Source organism: Austrofundulus limnaeus, unplaced genomic scaffold, assembly GCF_001266775.1.
Source record: "Austrofundulus limnaeus strain Quisiro unplaced genomic scaffold, Austrofundulus_limnaeus-1.0 Scaffold29, whole genome shotgun sequence".
Taxonomy (NCBI): Eukaryota; Metazoa; Chordata; class Actinopteri; order Cyprinodontiformes; family Rivulidae; genus Austrofundulus; species Austrofundulus limnaeus.
In genome coordinates this window covers 214,836-233,193 of record NW_013952431.1, presented here as the reverse complement: position 1 = coordinate 233,193, position 18,358 = coordinate 214,836, and positions in this window count along the sequence as shown.

Genomic DNA, 18,358 nt, shown 5'->3' with positions numbered 1-18,358 from the left:
GTGTGTGTGTGTGTGTGTGTGTGTGTGTGTGTGTGTGTGTGTGTGTGTCTGTGCTAGCCTTCCAGTAAATAGCTCTTTCCCCCCTCTGAAGCAGCTTTGGTAAGCAGGTGTCCTTTGTTAAACCTAATCCTTCCAAACCTTTTTTTTCCAAAGCTGGCCTGATATTTACTGTTCTCACTCATTCTGAGAGGTTCTGACGTCAAAGCTACAAAACACTGACGTGGCTGATGAGTTTATTTCACAGCAATTCATTCTGAGGACAGCTTTTACAGCCTTTGTCTCTTTCACTTACTGAAGATTTACGGTTCTGCCTCCTTCTTGTCCCACAAGGGTTTCAACTTTTTACACGCTTGTTTTGCTTCACTCTACCTCACTTCCCACTTCCTTATCTCTGCCCTCTGTCCACATCCRTCTTGTTGTCCTTTTTTCTAAACTCTTCTTCTACTCCCATTTGCTCAGTGTGTTGCTCGGAGTTGCACCTTCATACCCATCATTTACTTTTTCTACAATCCCCCCAAGTTATGTCATCCGCTCTGTCTGCAGCCTCGAGGCTTCTGTCAGTCAACAGGCTGTAAAGCAGCACTCTTCATATCCGGCCCACTTTCCATCAGCTCAGAGGCACAGAACACACACAAAAGCCCCTTTCACTCAGAGATCACTGTTACACTCCAACTCGAGGCCTAAGTAGATGTAGTAAAGTTTTGTATTAGCATTTTTGCATTTTAAGGCCCAGCTTGGTCCAACCTGGCTCCGGTTGGCCTGGCCTTATTCTATCTTGGTCCTGGTTGTGTTCACATAGAGCAAAGAGCTGCCTTGATGTGGGTTAATATGTAACACGTGCAAATTTTATTTCATTTCATTAGCAGCACAACAATAATAAACCACYGCAAACACAAAGGAAAAGTACRGAAAATTGTACCAGACCATCCAACAAATGACGCTTGAGACGAGAGGAATGCCAGATTTTTGTCAGCTTGTTGTTCTTTGGTAGCTCGCTACAGCTGTATTGTAATTAAACTTGTGTGAAAAAAACATTACAGTCACTGCAAATGATTCATGTAAAGTTAATCTCGTGATGTAACCTCCCGGTCAGTGAATCAATCAATGAGCATCAGTAGCTGATGTCAAATCGAGCCAAGCTGCCCAGATGGAACAATGTGTTTTCAAATTCCAGAAATCAGGGTGGAACCGGACCATAAGGACCAATTCCAGGCCYGCCCAGCCATGGGCCTTGCAGTGCAAAAAGGTTTCATCTGTCTTCTCAGTAAGTCCTGGGTCTTCCCGGATCCTCTTCTAGGGGTCATCCTTAACAGAAGCCCGAACCAACTCATCCGACTCTGCCAAGCCTCCAATTCTGCCAGAGCTTTGTAATTTTTCAAGGTGATGGTTTAAAACTTTGGCGTAAAAGTTTATCTATTTGCCTTTCTTCACAAGCTTTTAATTTAAAGAGTATTCAGGCAGAAACCTAGATTTTAAATGGGAAGTTCATGTGTTTTTTGTAATGGAGAACAGATAACTTTAACGACTCTTCCTCGTGTGTACAAATTATTTTCAACCCTGTTCTTCCTCTCTTCAAGAACAGCGGAGCTCGACACCGAAGTCTCACCTTTAACTGGCCGTGTGAAAACTGCTGAAGCCTCTCTGACCTATTTTTCTATTTATTCCTTTATAGTACATGTATGCTGGAAGTTGACGTCGTTGCAACTCGAATTTCAGAAGATGAGGCGAGACAGCATTTACATCAGCTTTTTTAAATAGGCCGGTGGCTTTATATAACGCTGCAGCCCCATCCAGCAGCTTGTCAGATCAGTTTATCTTTCTGTATTTATGGTTTCGAGAGTTTCTGAACAGCTTTGGGAACAGCTGCAGGTTATTGGATAAGACAATCAGAGTGATGTCTGCACATACAGTATTTTAAAACTACTCTTCTTGCTGTATCAAAAATACGATCTAGTATTGAGTATTTTTCCACAGTATCAGAATTGAGTTTGAAACTTCAGCATTGGGACAATGCTGCACACCATCTTCAGTCCTCTAACGTATTACCGTGGGGAACAGCACAAATATTCTTCAGGAGCCTCCACCTTTGCTGATATTTAGCAAAATGGGAAGCGCATGGAAAGGGTTTCCTGTCCAAGTACAAATGTCATTTGCCAATTGACAAGGGAGATCCACCTTTTTCCTTAGAGGGTCACATTGGAGGGTTTTCTTGGCCTTCAATGCAAAGGGAACTGCTCCAGTTTCTTCTTCATGATCTGCTTTAGGAAGGAGTCATGATCTCCAATGAGGGTACAGACTCAGCATCTGTAGTAGTTGACCAGATACCACTGACTTGCTTTTTCCGATAGTCTCCACAACTACTCTGAGTCTAGTTCTTTCCCTGATTGTCTTGAACTTTGGTAGAACCATTGATAAATCTATGTTTCCCTGTACAGTATGTGCAGACTTGTAGCTTTTCATCTTCAAAGTATGAGGGGGTTTGCTTCTCTGTATTTCTGTCAGTCAGCCCATTGTTCTCTGAAGAAACTGCAGATTATGTAATGGAACGGGAGGGCGGAGGGTGATGAATACGGGTGAACATACAGTACGATATTCCACCACGCTGCGACATGTTGAGTGAAGAGAATGCCGCTTCTTGTTTATCTGCAACTCCCCTCCACACTTCTCATCAATACAGCTCTTTGACAGAAACACAGATACGCTTCATGTCATTCATCAACACGCTGCCCACTCCAATCATCTGACCCCTGGACTGTCCCGTACGCAGCGTCCCACCGACATGAAACAAACTTGTTCCAGAATCAAAACATACTGGGTATAACATTTTCTTTCTACAGCACAGCATCCTGCCCATACATGCAGAATCCGTACTTCTATTCAGTCATCTGTAAAGCACAAATTGGTTGCTTGTAAGCATTTAAAACAAGCCTGATGAGATGCATTAATGTGTGAGAAAGACCCATTTTTATTCATGCACGTCCAGATGGAAAAGCAGACAAACGTTGCGATGACAACGCTGTTTAAACAGGTATCGAGCGCTACCCTAACTCAGATTTTCCACAAATAACCTAGCTGTGGTCCAACTTGAACTCAGAGTGGAAACTGACAATCAGGTAACTATGATAACGTCCACACTGTGATGTAAAAATCGTGTTTTATGCATGACTCAGCTGTTGGGTAGGAAAAAAAGAGTCAAGTACCAGATCGTGTAAGCATGTTTTTAAGCAGTTAAATCGGCATAAACTTTAGTATATTTCTACTCTTATTGGCAAAGTGTGTTTGAACTCTTGATGCTGATTTTCACAGTGAGTCTCTTGGTCCTTTGAGATGTCTGCAGCAGCTGGCAAACACAGGCAGCAGGCAAATATTATTTTTCTGCAGCTGCCTGGTACACGGAGTATCAGGAGGACGTAATGAGAGAGAAGGKGCAGACAGAACAGGTGTGTTCTCAGTGAACGACAGACGCAATATAGGAGGAAGTACAAACCCACAGTTACGGCAAACAGGAAAATGAGTAAGTGTATGGAAAATCTTGTATATTTACGCCTATATCCAAACAACAGGGTTGATTATGGTACAGAGATAACCACAAAGTTACAGAGGTCCAAGGATGAACAGAATGAACTGAGAATGAGGAGAGAAAAACGGAAACGGCAGAACACTTAGTAAATATCCAGAAAGATGGATGGATTTCCTGATCTGGAAGAATGCTAAGAGTGTTTGATTTTAGCTCCATTGTTCGTGATGGACTTAAAAAGGCTGAGCTGTAGTTTGAAAGATAAGGCATTGCTGCATTTGAGTTGTGGTGCGGATTGACCTCAAGGTCCTGTTTTCTCCCCCTTTTTCCCTCAAACACTGATAAGTATCCATTGTGTGTCTGACAAGATTWAAAAAATACAACTACTGCAGTTCCTTCTATTTCACCGATAGAGGAGGAAGTTGTTGGAGATGTTGGAGTGTACTGCAACAGCTTTACGTTTGGAGTGCTAAGCCTAGCATAAAATTGTAACAGTGGTCTTGGGGGTGGGGGTTTCTAGGTACATAGGTGGTCAGTGCCGCAGCTTTGTACTTCTGAGGCTGCAGGTTGCAGCTCAGGTTACGTTACGGACATCTGGCGTCAAACAATTGCCAAATCTTTCATGGGAGTCATGACCCTGCAGAAGGGAAGCAGCTGAAAGAGCAACATGTTCTATACTGCTGGAAAGCCTGTTTATTTCTCCTTAAATGGTGCCACATTTAAAACGCATATTTAGGTTAATCATCACAGTTTTGTATGTGGGATGCATACACAGGCATATATCAGCTGATTAAATGCCTGTTGGTGCAAATTTATCAAAATGACCTCCAACGAACGCTACTGTGTTTCACTTCAAGCAGATAAAAACACAACCCAAAGAACCCATGAACACAGGTTATGTTATCTCAATTAAATACACACACAGCAGCACATGCTGTGTTACGGAAAGAGCGGTTGTTCATAAATGCACACACTCCACTCGCAACCCTGAGACGCCGCAGGTCTGTATTTCAAAGGTCAAGGTCAAAARGGCGTGCATTCACCAGGAAGTTATCCAGTAATGAGACCAATTAGGAGGTTGCTTGAAAGAGGAATTTACTCTCTCCTTTTTTGTCCTTCAAATCCCAACAATAAAACATCCTTGTAAATGTGGTGGTTGGCTGTAGCCGTCACATGATTATTTTCAGTGTTTTTCAGACCTTCTATATCCATGGACTGARGACTGATTGACTCCCAGAGTGATGAGATCACACACATACACAGTAAATACACTGCTCAAAAAATAAAGGGAACACTACTGCTCAAAAAAATAAAGGGAACACTACTGCTCAAAAAAATAAAGGGAACACTTAAACAACGCATGCTAACTCCCGATCTTAATCAAWGAAATATTCGCATTGAGTACTTTGTTCTGTACAGAGTTGAATGTGCTTCACAAAAGTTTGATTTACTTGGACTTAGCTTGCATTGTTTAAGTGTTCCCTTTATTTTTTGAGCAGTGTATATTCAACAACAAGCAGCTGCCCATTTTCTTCATGAACCAGAAGAACACAGCCCTGAGATTTTTGACCTGAGCCCCTACTAAAACTAGAACATTAAGATGTTTTATTTATCCCAACAGCACATTACTGAACATTGGGGTACTTAGTCAGTGAAATCCTGCAGCAGGTTTTTGTTCTCAATCTTCTTGAGGCAAAAGCAGCTTTAGTGTTGACACACACCAGACGTCATGACCCCGTTTCAAACATGTCCAAACGCCCTCCCTGCTTTCAACAGCTGAGCTCTGCCTGATGTTTTGTTGGCTGACACTCTGCAGACCAACAAAGAGAAGAATCAGTGGCTCAAAATGAAAAGGGAATTGGACAAAATGTCTAAGTAAAAAAAAAAAGCATCAAAGCCAATCCCGGAACTCAATGGATGAAGCTCGGATCGACTGGTGTGGTTTGACCGGTTTTCAGCGGAGCACTCAGAGAAAAGCTTTAGCTAAACAGAGAAACAAAAGCAAATGGATGATGTGGATTCACTCTGGCATCACAAAGAGCATTTGCTCTTATAAACGTTACTGGATAAAGTGACTGAACAGGGTCATAATGTTAAGGATGGGAGAGGGTGAAGAATAGGATAAAAGTTACTTTGTGCAAAAAGAATGACTGGAAGAAGTATTACTATAAGAATACTCTAACTAAAGTTTGTGTAAAGACTTTGGTAAATGTGTAGAAAATAGTTTAAAGGGATCCCTGATTAGTTGTAACATTAGACTTTGATATTTATTTTACCTGTAAAATTAAGACTGTAAAAATACTGTAGGATGTTTAGTTTTGTAAATTTTTAAAAATATGTTTTAACACGGACGGAGTCATTTTATTTCCACACAAAGCATTCTGGGTAAATGATGCTGTGGATAAGTCCTCGGTGTGAGCGAGCTATATCCACCCTGAAGGTTAATCTTGGACAATATCTGATGATCGACTCTTTTAAATGAAACCAGAGAGCGTTGACAGAGAGGAGAAGGTAGAAATGACTCAGCCTGTAACTGAAAATATGGATGGAGGACAACAGAGCTGCTTCATGGAAGAAGAACCTCAGCTTAGCCTGTTAGCATTAGCGTTAGCGCCAACGCTATATTGCCTTATATGTATTAGCTCAGCGCTAGTGTGACAAACAAGCTAAACTGAGGTCCTCCATCCATATTTTCAGTTGCAGGCTGAGTCATTTTTTCGTTCCCCTCTATGTCATGTGGATGGAGGACCTCAGTGACGAGAGGAGAATGTGTAGCGCTGAGCTAATACATATATATGGTGATAGTGTCGGGGCTGATGCTAAAGCTYACAGGCTAAGCTGAGGTTCTTCTTCCATGAAGCAGCTCTGTTGTCCTCCATCCATATTTTCAGTTCCAGGCTGAGTCATTTCTACCTTCTCCTCTCTGTCAACGCTCTCTGGTTTCATTRAAAAGAGTCGATCATCAGATATTGTCCAAGATTAACCTTCAGGGTGGATATAGCTCACTAGCAGCCTCGCATCGACCTATCCACGTCATCATTTACCCAGAATGCTTTGTGTGMAAATAAAATGGCCCCGTCCGTGTAATATATTTTGAAACTTTTCGTTTAAAAATTTAAAAAAATAAACAGCCTACAGTATTTTTACCATCTTTATTTTACAGTTAAAATATATGTTTGTTAAATAAAGTCTAATGTTACAACTAATCATGGATCCCTTTAAGAAATAATACCTGTTTCCCAGTAGTCCAGGGCTTAATAAAGAAAGTCAGAAAAATGTTTGGCTGTAGGGCTGGGTATCACCTTTGGCAAAGTGATTCAATATGATTTTTGATACCGTGCCGCTTGATAGACTTCAYTATTGTTAATGATACATATTACTTTACTCATCGTTCAATGCCACTGACTCAACAAAACCAACAAAATATTATAAAATGATATTATATATTTATAGTTGTAAAAACCAAAATGTGTCCCAACATCTGCTTTTAAGGACGAAAGTGCTTCCAGAATACTGTTGGCCATTTGCAAAAACACATTTGCAATCAGGTCAGCTGTCAACTAAATTAAATCATACCCGAAGCAAGGATTGTGCTTTGTGGTTCTGAATGCATAATTCAAATCTTTTTATTGCTAAAAAAAACCTCTCAAAAACAATGTTGTGGTTTGAAGTTAGACGCTACAGGAAGAGTCGCATTTAAAAACCCCTAAAGTTTCCATTTAACAAACGTTTGAACAAACGTRATTCTTTTTTCAGGTTCTGCCCCCATCTTGGATCAGTTCAGACACTTAGTCTGGACAGTGTCTGGGGTCAAGGCCCCCCTACAGAGCTCTTCTTTGAGGTCGCATCCTGTCCGAAGGGGGAGCAAAAGAAGGCTCCCCCTTTACCATGGGAGGTGGAGGGGGGCCTGCAGGTCAGAGTTCAGGGCTGCAATCTCAGGTTTCAAAGCTTGCCGGGGGGCTGAGGTCGCAGCGGGGGGTCATGCTGGGTAGTTCAGCTCTAGTTAGAACCTCCGTCTTGGAGATCACAGTAATGGCCTCCGCAATTAAACACTAAAAATGGAAGCAATTATATAGTTTGGAGGGAAAAAAAGGTGATTGTTGGGATTAGGGGTGCTTTGTTTAGTTTTGTGATGTGTCTCTGTGGGGTGGGGGGGTTTCCTGCTGTGAATTGCGCCACATTGAATTTTATTTTTTGTGTTGTTTCTGTGGCACTATTAGGCTATCAATCATTGAGGGCAAAGCTGCTTTTGACTTCGGTGGACAAACACAGCCGTTAATGTGAGTTCACTTCGAGGAATAAAAGACCCTGTCAGGCAGAATAAGGAGAGGGTCCCTGTGTGTGCTAAAGAGCGRGAAATAGTGAAGCCAGTATCTTATTGGATTGTGATGGTCAGAGACTAGATGGTGACTCAAACGTGCAGAAAAACTGCTGCAGTCTTTCTTCTTGTTCATGTATCAAAACGTCAAAAGATGGCTCTAGAATTACAGAAACTAAAGTTTGCTTCACAAGATGTAAGACATTTGTTCTCACTGATGCAGTTGTGAGACATTTTTTTTGCATGGACATTTTATACTAAAGACAAACTAACGTGAACGCCCTCCCACTGCGTCACATGCAAACAAGAGGAAACTTGGAGGAGGAAGGTCTAGTATTTCTGWTGTGAGTCACCGAGTATTCCTGGATACTGAGAAGTGCCAGTTTGTTGAATCGTCATGAAAAGGTTGCCGCTGTTATCGACAGACAGACAGTTTGTGAACGTGTCCCAACACTGTCCCTCCTGGACAGCACAACCATGAAACTTTGCCAGTGTCTCCTCTCACAAAAATCATGTCATCTCCATCTGTGAGTTCTTCGATAGTCAATTGTTTCCWAACTTAGATGTACTTTTTAGCCAACAAAAACAGAGCGGGGACTACTTTGCCGCAAATGGTGATAGCATCGTGGCTGTTGAAACCAGAAATCAGTTCAAATACGGTATATAATTTTAAAACTTGCAAATGCAGTCTGCTTTTATTAACACCAAAACCATTTAAAGGGATCAAATAAAGTATGAATTCATGGCCCCTGCAGAACAATAGTTAAATCCCACAAGGTGGATTTTTAAGCAAGTTTCAGAATATAAGGTAAAAGAATTACCACAAAGAAACAACATGGGGTTTTATCTCAAAAGCGGCGACACTGAATGAAATAGTGCAAAAAATTTATTTAAATTTATACGGTWTATCTGCAGTTCCATGGACTGAAGCCACCAGCCTGCTGTTAACTCACACTGCAGTTGCAGGGGTGGCCTGTCTGGCGTGTTACAGTAAGGTAACGGCGGTGCAAGGAGGATTATGTTTTAATAAGCTTATATAAACACCCCCCACGGTGCCGTCTCATTATGGGAAGCTAATTGAGTTGCTCTGTCCTGGGGGTGTCAGCGGAACCTCTTTGAACAACTCTGTTTTATTATAAAGAGGCCCGGCTCAAACATCTGTCCTGTGGTCTCAGGAACACGTGTCCTTCTTCGAGGCAAAAAATTTCCATTCGCACATTTGTGCACTTGTGTTGTGTAAACAAATAAAACGGTGCTGCACTTGTAGCCTACAGGTAAAGTCTTAATTTTTAAGACAGCTTTTAAAAAAAGTTCACATAAATTCAGATATTTTTCGTCTAACTTCTTGCTCGTCTGTCTCACTTATTGCACAACTTTTYGGTGCCTGTTCATTTGTCGCCTGCYTTGATGTTTTTTGTGTGTCTGATTGCAAAATATCTCACAAACGGCTGAAAGAATTTTAGTGAAACTCTCAAAAATAGAGTCACTGAATGTGCAGATGATTGGCTGCGCTGTAGGCGCTCCCATTTTGTGGGCTCCTTCTCACATGGCCAACAAATGTGGACAACAAAACACCGAAAGTGTAGGCTGCATCTGAGTATCCTACACGGGCGACGATATCCCAGGATTCATTTTAATTGTAATTTAAATTTTTTGAAGCTATACTGTACCTCCTGTGAAAAGACGTGTGAATACATGTTCCACTTAAAGGCGTGTGTTAGCCTCCATGGACCACCAAGGAGGGCTGCAGCCCCTAAATTGAGACAGCTGTYGAATCAACCTGATTCAAGATGGCTTCCACAAATATTAWACCTTAGCAAGCATAGAAATAGTTACAACTAAGCTCATTTTATCAGCCCTTGAAGAGGTACAGGCCTGGAATGTAATGTGGTAAGCAAAGAACACTAGATTGTCTGTCAGCACATTTATTTATTTATGAAATAAGAATTTCTAATGCATTTTTAATTAAAGACCACTGCTACAAACCATCAGAGTAGTGATCTTCGGTTGGTCCTTATTTATTTAACCTTCCTGTTATGTTTGTCTCTGAGGAACAGCAATAATGTTCCTGGGTCAGTTTGACCCGCAACACAACAGGAGGGTTAACTTGGCTTATTATTTTCACATTTCAAACAATAGTTGATTTAAATCGTATCAGTGTGAAGAATTTTGCCGTTATGACTCATCGCTGCACGCTCTCTTGTTTATAGCCTTCACGTGTGTCCATTGTGTAATAATATATTGCGTGTTAAAGGGAGAAGACGGTTGTGTAATTTCAGCTCTGTTTATGCTTGAGCGCACAGCTGTGACGATTATTAACCAGTTTCAGATAAAACGAGGCGATCTYTTTCTTATCTGCTGTTCTAGAAACTCACCATCAAAGGACGCGGRTAATAATTGACTCATGTCAGAACTGCAGTTATTGTCCCAAATGGATGAGGGACAAACYTGTTAGATTTATTGTTTTCGGCAGTTCAGACACCAACCAGATGCCACATTTTTTTAAATTAATTAATTAATTTGTTTTAAAAAGGAGAACATCTGGTGCTCGCCGAGCGTCTCAAGTTGCCTGCACTGTACTCGGTTTCGGTGTTTGGTGCCAAATTGTATCTGGGGCATGAAAAACCAGCCCTTCGCCTACAAAGTAAGTGATATTACTGATGAAACTGGAGTTTAATTCAGTGAGGCTGGGGTTTCCARGAGGAGCAGCTTTTCTCAGTTGATCATATTCCCTGTTTGTGTCCGGCTAAGTGGCTGATGTCACTGACTGTGGTTGTGATTGGCTTACAGCTGCAACCCACTCAGCTGATGTTATCTGATTGGACTTTATGTCGAAATGGCTCAGGGGTGTTGTGACCTCATTTACCTCAGGATATATTGTGTTTTTATCCGTGCTGCCTTGTGTCTTGCATTGCTCCAACCCCTGCTTCCTCTTTCTGTGATTTGTTTCTATTCTTTGCTTATCAGCTTACATTTCTGATGTTCCCTCTGTCACTGCTTGACTGGTGACAGCCTGTGGGGCTTTGATCTCTCACGTGGGACAGATAAGGGTGAGGGATCTGTGTTTGTGTGTGTGTCCACAAGCTTGCACACACACATTTATGGCCTGTGTTCTCTGGCCCTGCTTTTGTGTCATGGTTCACCACCGGTTAATTTTTAAATCGAATGGCCTTCAGGTTAACTGATATATAAATCCTAGAGTTATTTAAATTGATCATACAACCTCAACAATAAATAAATAAATAAATAAATAAATAAATAAATAAATAAATAAATAAATAAATAAATAAATAAATAAATAAATAATGCACATTATAAAGACTCTGTCCACTATAGAGTCATAATATTGCGAGAATAAAATCCCAATATTAGTAGAATTAAGATGCAATATTACCAGAAGGAAGTTGTAAAATATGAAGAAAAAAATTGTTTGAATGAGCAAAAAGCTGCAATATTCATCAAAATCTATGTAAAAAAATAGTATTTACCAAAGCGTAATTTCCCATGATGCTCAAATTTATTCTTTTTAACACAGTGGCTTTTTATGAAGTTTTCACAGCAGGATGACTTTAATCTAGTATTATTATATGAATTTTTTCTCGGAGTAAAAGTATATATATGTATAGCTTAGTCTGGCCCTAATAATCTGTTGTAGTTCACAGGTTTAGTGGTCAATTACTATTTTGCAGAGCAATATTTATCACCCCACTTGACTCGTTAGTGGTTTAACCGGCTCAACGAGACCAAACAAGACTAAAATGGGTCTTGATGCCAGGTAAACACAGATAAAGTTGTTCACACACGCAGGATTGATGGAGCTGTGGTCGTAAATTTAGAAGAGTTTTGTCGGAAATGTTTTTGTCATGGTAAAAGTAGCACATGACTTACCGAAGCCTTCGGGCTCTGGTTTATTAATGATTACAGCAGGTGAAGGTTGATGCAAGTGTTTAAAGGGGACAAAATCCACTTTTTTTTAACAGTTAAATGTACTTGGAGTCTTTAGTAYTGCAGAAAAACTTGCTGTGTAGATATCTTTATATTCTGTTTGGGTCTTGTATTTTAACTCGTTTAGTTTTCTCTATTTTCTATTACATTTTCTGAACTAATGTGTCAAAATATTTGCAATGGGATTGCCAAATAAGATCTGGACTTATCAACTACAATTTGGTGGTCTTCATTCTCCTCTGGCTCTGCAGACTCTGGCTCTGCAGATATATAAGGCTGGATGGACAAGCCTTCTGTGGTTGACATAGTTGAATTAATTAGTGAACAATAGTTTCTGCTAAATACCTCTACTAAGCTAGAATGAACCGATCTGGAAGCAGGGGGCGCTCATTTGGATTTAAAGAGACAGCCTCAAAATGAGTTCCCAATTGTGAAAAAGAAAAGAAAAAGAAACATTTAAAAGCATATCTCCTTTATTTTCCATGTCTGTCTAACAGTATATTTATTTTCAACCATAGGCTGTTTGTTTACTTCCATCCTTCACCTGTGGTCATGAGGTATGGATCTTTACAGAAGTGAAATGATTTTCCTCTGTACGATGGCCTAGTTCAGCCTCAGAAACACGATGACCCGGGAGAAGAGCCACTGCTCCTCCATGTTGAAACGAGTCAGCTGTAATCTCAGCTGACGCTCTCTGGGACTTTGTCGTGATTTACCGCCTTCAGCTGTGCCTCTGACCGTTTTTGTAGTTTGTGGTGCATATGAAARAAGTTCCTCATATTCTCATTACTGCCACGAATCACCAAAGATTTACAGTGCATCTCAAGTTGATTTTTCAAACGGCTAATCAGAAGCTGATGCTGTAATCCGTGAACTGAGAGTGGCTGAGCGTAGAAAAATGAAAGTGATCTCTTTCTCAGTTTTTTTGGCACTTGGTCCACACACATGCTCTCCAGCTCAGCCTGAGGAAATTCATCTTGATGGGAAACAGAACCTCTCATGGCCGGGGACACTCTGTTCCCTCCTCTGCTCCAACGTACGTACTWACTAATACACATGAAATCTGGATCAGCACCCATGGAGGCTTTAATGCTGCATCGAACCCATCCAGCTGTTGGCAGTTATAGGGGACTGGTTACATAAACTCGTCCCTCTCTCCCCACGCAGCAGAGTATTTTGTCCTCATGCCACGCTGTGCTTCAAGCTTATTTATCTGTGACTGAGATAACACCTGCAGAAGTGCTCCAGTTCTCCGTTCCTGTGAAGCGGAACATTTTCACAGCTGATTGGAAAGCAGCAGGATCCGGCTTGTACGTTTGGATGACGTACGTTTTGTATTTTGTAGCCGTTTCTTCTGTGGGTTTTGTTGCAAGTTCTTTGATTTGTGCCCTTTGCACCCTCTTTGCCCTCATGGGCATTCTCTTCTTTTCCTTGCTGTTCTTTTACGCCCTACTCACTCCCACACTTTCTCCTCTCCCTTCAGACTATTCCCACTTATGAATAAACGCATTCTTTTATCCTAACAAACACAAACAACAATGCCTCATTCATCTGTCACTGGCCAGTAAAATGACCTTTACATTCATCTCTTTCTCTAACTCCTCAAGTCGGCTTTATTCAAATACTTTCTTTGTTCATTTTCCACCTCCACGTTCCAAAATGCCAAGACTCAGCCTTCTATAAATCACTGGGTCTTTAGGCCAGTGGGCCACTGAGCTGAATGTTATTGACTAGCTGGTGAGCGGTATTTACGAAGGAGTCTCCATATTGTCTTGAAATGCTCACCGTGGTTCATATTTTCCTGATGTGAGTCTCAGAGGCTCAAAATATTTGTGCAACAAGTTTTCTCTCAAAATWTTCGCAGAGCTTTTTAATGGTGATCTCCACTTGTGACGTCACACYTATATACGTCCATTATCTGCCACTCTCTCAAATGCATCTGCAACCGTGGATTCTACTGAGAGTCAGCAGTAATATCYTAATAGYAAGGGATGTTCCTAGAGCGAATTTTAGTACCCGACTTCAGGAAATACAGGAKAGTACAGTTGAAACGTTGCCTGGCTGGTCAAGGTCTTCAACAGACTTTGAAAGTGAGTAAAATTGATCGAGCGGACGTAGTCATGTGACTGTTCTAAATATAGCCTGAATGTACTGTAGATCACCATTTTAAACTGATTTACAGGCTYTGTCCAAATTCAGGGGCTGCATCCTCTGAAGGCATAATTTGTCGGCCGCTTACATCACAGCGCCGCGCTGGAGGCTTTGCAAGCTTGAAGACTCCTCCGATGCAGCTGATGGATGCAGACTCTTTTTCCCCCCGATTTGAGGGACGGGTCTGATGGATCCTTCTCGGCCCACCCTATCCCATAATGCATTATTCGTAATAGCGGACGAAGCGAGAGAAAGGCAGAAATCAAACGAGCTGGTGCAGCGAAATAAACGCGCACCTACGGCAGGTCCCTTACTTCTTTAAATAGCCTTCAAGCTAATTTTGTCATTTTAATATATTGTAATTTATTGATATTTTTCTCATTTTGATCTATTTTGTCTTCTGTTTAGCATTGTCACGTTTGCTAGGCGACAGGACATACGCCAGGTTAAGGGCGGGAATAAAGCAGAAGGCCAGACCGTCCAAATCCACAGCCACTTTTTTCCYGTCTTCGCGGTCTACTTAGGACCTGGCCCACCTAAACCGGGCCAGGSRCCTGAATTTGAACACAGCCATAATCTGCAAGAGGCCAAGAAGTTTGATTTTATTGTCACAGCTGAGTGACAAGAATTCCACCTTTTGTTCTGCAAATCCTCTGAAAACCCATTCTCTGCACGAGCTGCAGGCAGAAGTTGTTTCTCACGGTGGTAGGCGCCAAGTGTCGTGTGATTGGTCAGAATTTTGTGGGCGTGTTTACGCAGAAAACTGGCAGAACTACACCGCTCGCATTTTGCTTCTTTGCTGAGTAGCAGCTGGCTGAGGCTGTTAGAAAATACAGACATCTTGACAATTGTTTCAATGCAACTTACAAAGAAAGAGTAACAAAACAAGACGTGATGGGAACCATCGTGTCCAACAGTAAAAACAAAAACAAAAAATGTTCTGCAGGCTCAGTAATTGGTTAAATAGCTGACATCAGCTTGTCCAGATACTAATATTACTCTTTACAGGTAATCTAAAGTAAGTAAAATATAATCTAAATACTGTTTTGTGCCTTTTTTTGAAATAATTTTTTATACTCACATATATCAGTCTACTGCACGCTTTCTAATTGGCTACTTAACTAGCTAGCATCAGCTTACAAACTTTACTTTTAGAAGAGCAGAACAACAGAAAAGTTATGAAATCTATTTTAGCACTGTTACAAAGTTTAATTGTTTTTATCTTATAAGGAAGAGTAGAGCTGCAACATGACAAAATTATTGTTGAGCTGTATCTCAAAAAAATGAGATAACTACTGTAAAAACGAGATAACCGTCATGTTGAAACATGTCACAGTTTTACAGAGGGACATCACTTTCACAAATGTTTGATTGCTTTTTAATTCAAAAACACTTAAAAACTGTAACACATTACGAGATGGTTATCTCGTTTTTAAGAGAAAACACTCATTTTTAAAGAGATAGAGTTAAACTATATTTTTTCATGGGAAAGCTCTATGCTTCCGTACTACTAGGTTTTTATCTACTATTTGTTAAAATAAATAAATCAAGCTTTTTTCAGCTGACACTTGTGCTAAATTGAATCTCACTACTAGTTGCAGTTATGTTTTTTTTTAATAAAAGCAACAGAATCACATAACATTTTAAAGTTTAAACATTTACCAAACATACAGTTCAAACTTAGTCACGAGAGCGCTGACGGTAAAATATAAAGTTAAATGACGAAACGTAATCTCAAAGACGAATAAAACATTAACAAATTCGCTGAAAGCTGGAATCTTGCCCCACAAATGTGCCCTACTTCGGTTCACCGAACAGTTTCCAAGAAAATTCTACTAAAGATGCACTTTATTATCTGCAGCCCGGAGAGTATTTTGCACAAAGCAAAGCTTTCAGCAGTATACAGTTTAAAGACTTCCTCTTCAAAGAGAACACACATGATTTTGTTAGATCCAATGGRGCCTCAAAACCTTTGTTAAATTAAAATAAGAACATTCATCTGAATTATTTGATGTTTTGCAGGTGTTTTAAACATACTTTGTTGTAAGATGATGTTAAGAATAATAATCTGTACTCAGTTCATGTGTCTTTTAATCAGGGCCCTAGACATATTGCGTCGCATTACAAGAGCTTGGGCAAACTCTTAATCCTGAAGACAATGTACAAAGTAGACCACAGTCCGCTTGCTGGATCCCTTCCCAACCCGCAGACCCGCTTAACATGGTTAACGTTCATCAGTAATCCCACCCATAGGGCTGAGCTCAAGTCATTACGCTGGTAATTATCTGAGGGGTGCCAGAAAAATCCCTCCATCAACTTTAAGACATCAAAACCGACTACAGCACTGCTCTTTCATGTGGAGTCAGAGTTCACTTGTTACCTAAATGATTCTCAGACGTTARGTAAGAAAGTGTTTATAGGACTGGAAAGTTCAATGACCACTTGAGATTTTACAGCTGAAGAAGGATACAGCTGACTGGGCCACCCATTTCGCAACCTAAGCCCAGTATAAACATTGATTTCAAACATCTCTACAATGCAAGTGTAAAAATGCTGTAAGGATTTTTTATGAGGTAAATGACATGGAGAAAATATTATAGACACTCATATTTTTTAATCTAAGCCATCTTGTGCTTTTGTAGAGAGTTGGTTATCTTATTTAATTTTTTTTACAATTATTCTGCTTGACCTTTAAAAAAACAATGCCTAAGATCTGATTCAAATAGCTCAAATGGGCTACTGCTGTGGAAATACTAAACACGGCTGTGTTCAAAATGTCGGCTCTGCCACGGTTTACAGAAGATTAAATCCAGGAATGACTCGAAGAAGCTCTAATAAAATGTAACAGCTTTAATAAACTAATCGAATAGGTTGACATGGCAGAAAAACCTAACAGGAACTGAGGTGGACACACAAGGAGACACAAAGGAGAGCTGGTTATGGCAAGAAGCACAACAATGCTCAACTGCAGATGGAGTGAAAACAAAGATCGTATGAACAGAGTGGAGACACCTGGGCACAGGTGAGAGTAGACCGAAAGGGAACAGAGAAACAGAAACAGAGAGGGACAGACTAACACACAAACACTGAAGATAAACATAGACTATACCAATACGGACTAATCAGAACTCTGTACTCTTTTTGAAATTTGTTCCATGCCTGACAGAGGAGGATTTGGACCAGACGGTAACCTGCACTTCTAGCAGACAGGTAGGTATTACAGTCAACCACCCGAGCCACAATCACAAGGCATTTCACAAGATGGCAGCCCTGCTGAGACACAACAATGGGGGTTTTCCTGCTAAAATATTGGTGGAAAGTGGAGGCATCCAGACTGTAATAATTAAACTTCTAGACTCGTACCTTTGTTTGATCCACTCTGAGGCTGGACAACGTGCTCATCTGCACCCAGCCAGACACAAACTGCCTTTTCTAACCTATTATTAGTGCTTCTAAACAATACCAGAGCTGACTGTCATTCTCTGCCTGTTGTTGTGTATTGTGGCGTAGACAGGTTAATTACGAAAAGAAAATAAGATCTATTTTAGGCAATTATATTCATTTGATAGTTAGAAGCCTCAGGACCAGAAAACTTTGAGGGTAAAATCACATTAACTCTTTCTCAACCTTTTCAAAATGTGGATCCCAGTTGTTCCTTTAAGAGAAATTGTGTACTTGTGACTCAAATCAAAGTAAATTTCAATGCAGCAATACCTTCAGTCCCATTAAATGGTGGGAGCTGTTCTCACAAGTTTAGTTTGAGTTTTTAATTCAACATTTGTGAGAGTAAAAAGCTCAAAAGTTTCAAAATGATACGTAATTTGTTGAAATTTGGCAATTTATCACCTGGCCGAAAGTAATCTAGTTTTGTTTACGAGTGCTGGTTTGAAAATGAACATCAGGAAGTCCATCACTATATTTAAAAATGGCAATTTGCAAAACTTCACAATAATGCTAAACATTATACCAAAGGATTTCCCAGTGATAGAGCAAAGTAGTTTCAAAGAAAATGAAAAATATCATTTCTTAAGACATAAACAATAAAAAACTTTGATTTATAAGTAGATTAGGAAGACTGTGCCAGTTTAGCTATCAGCAATGTTAGGTATCCTTATGGACTCATTTAGCCAGCGTGGGTTACARATGTTGGACTGTAAAGTCAATGTTTTGTCATACAAGTTAAGAATTTTTAAACCATTTTGTGCTTTCTTTGGATGTTTGTTTATTATGTCAAACAAGCTGAATTCTAAATGAAAAATGTAGACATTCAGTGTGAAAATTTAATTATACATCATAACAAATGCAAGTTCAAAATACGTATTGTGGAAGTTTAGAATAACCTTTATGACAATGGTAAAAAACATTTCTCTTATTTATGCTAAAATGTGTTTATTAAATAGGCAGCAGAAAAAAGACAAAAATACACA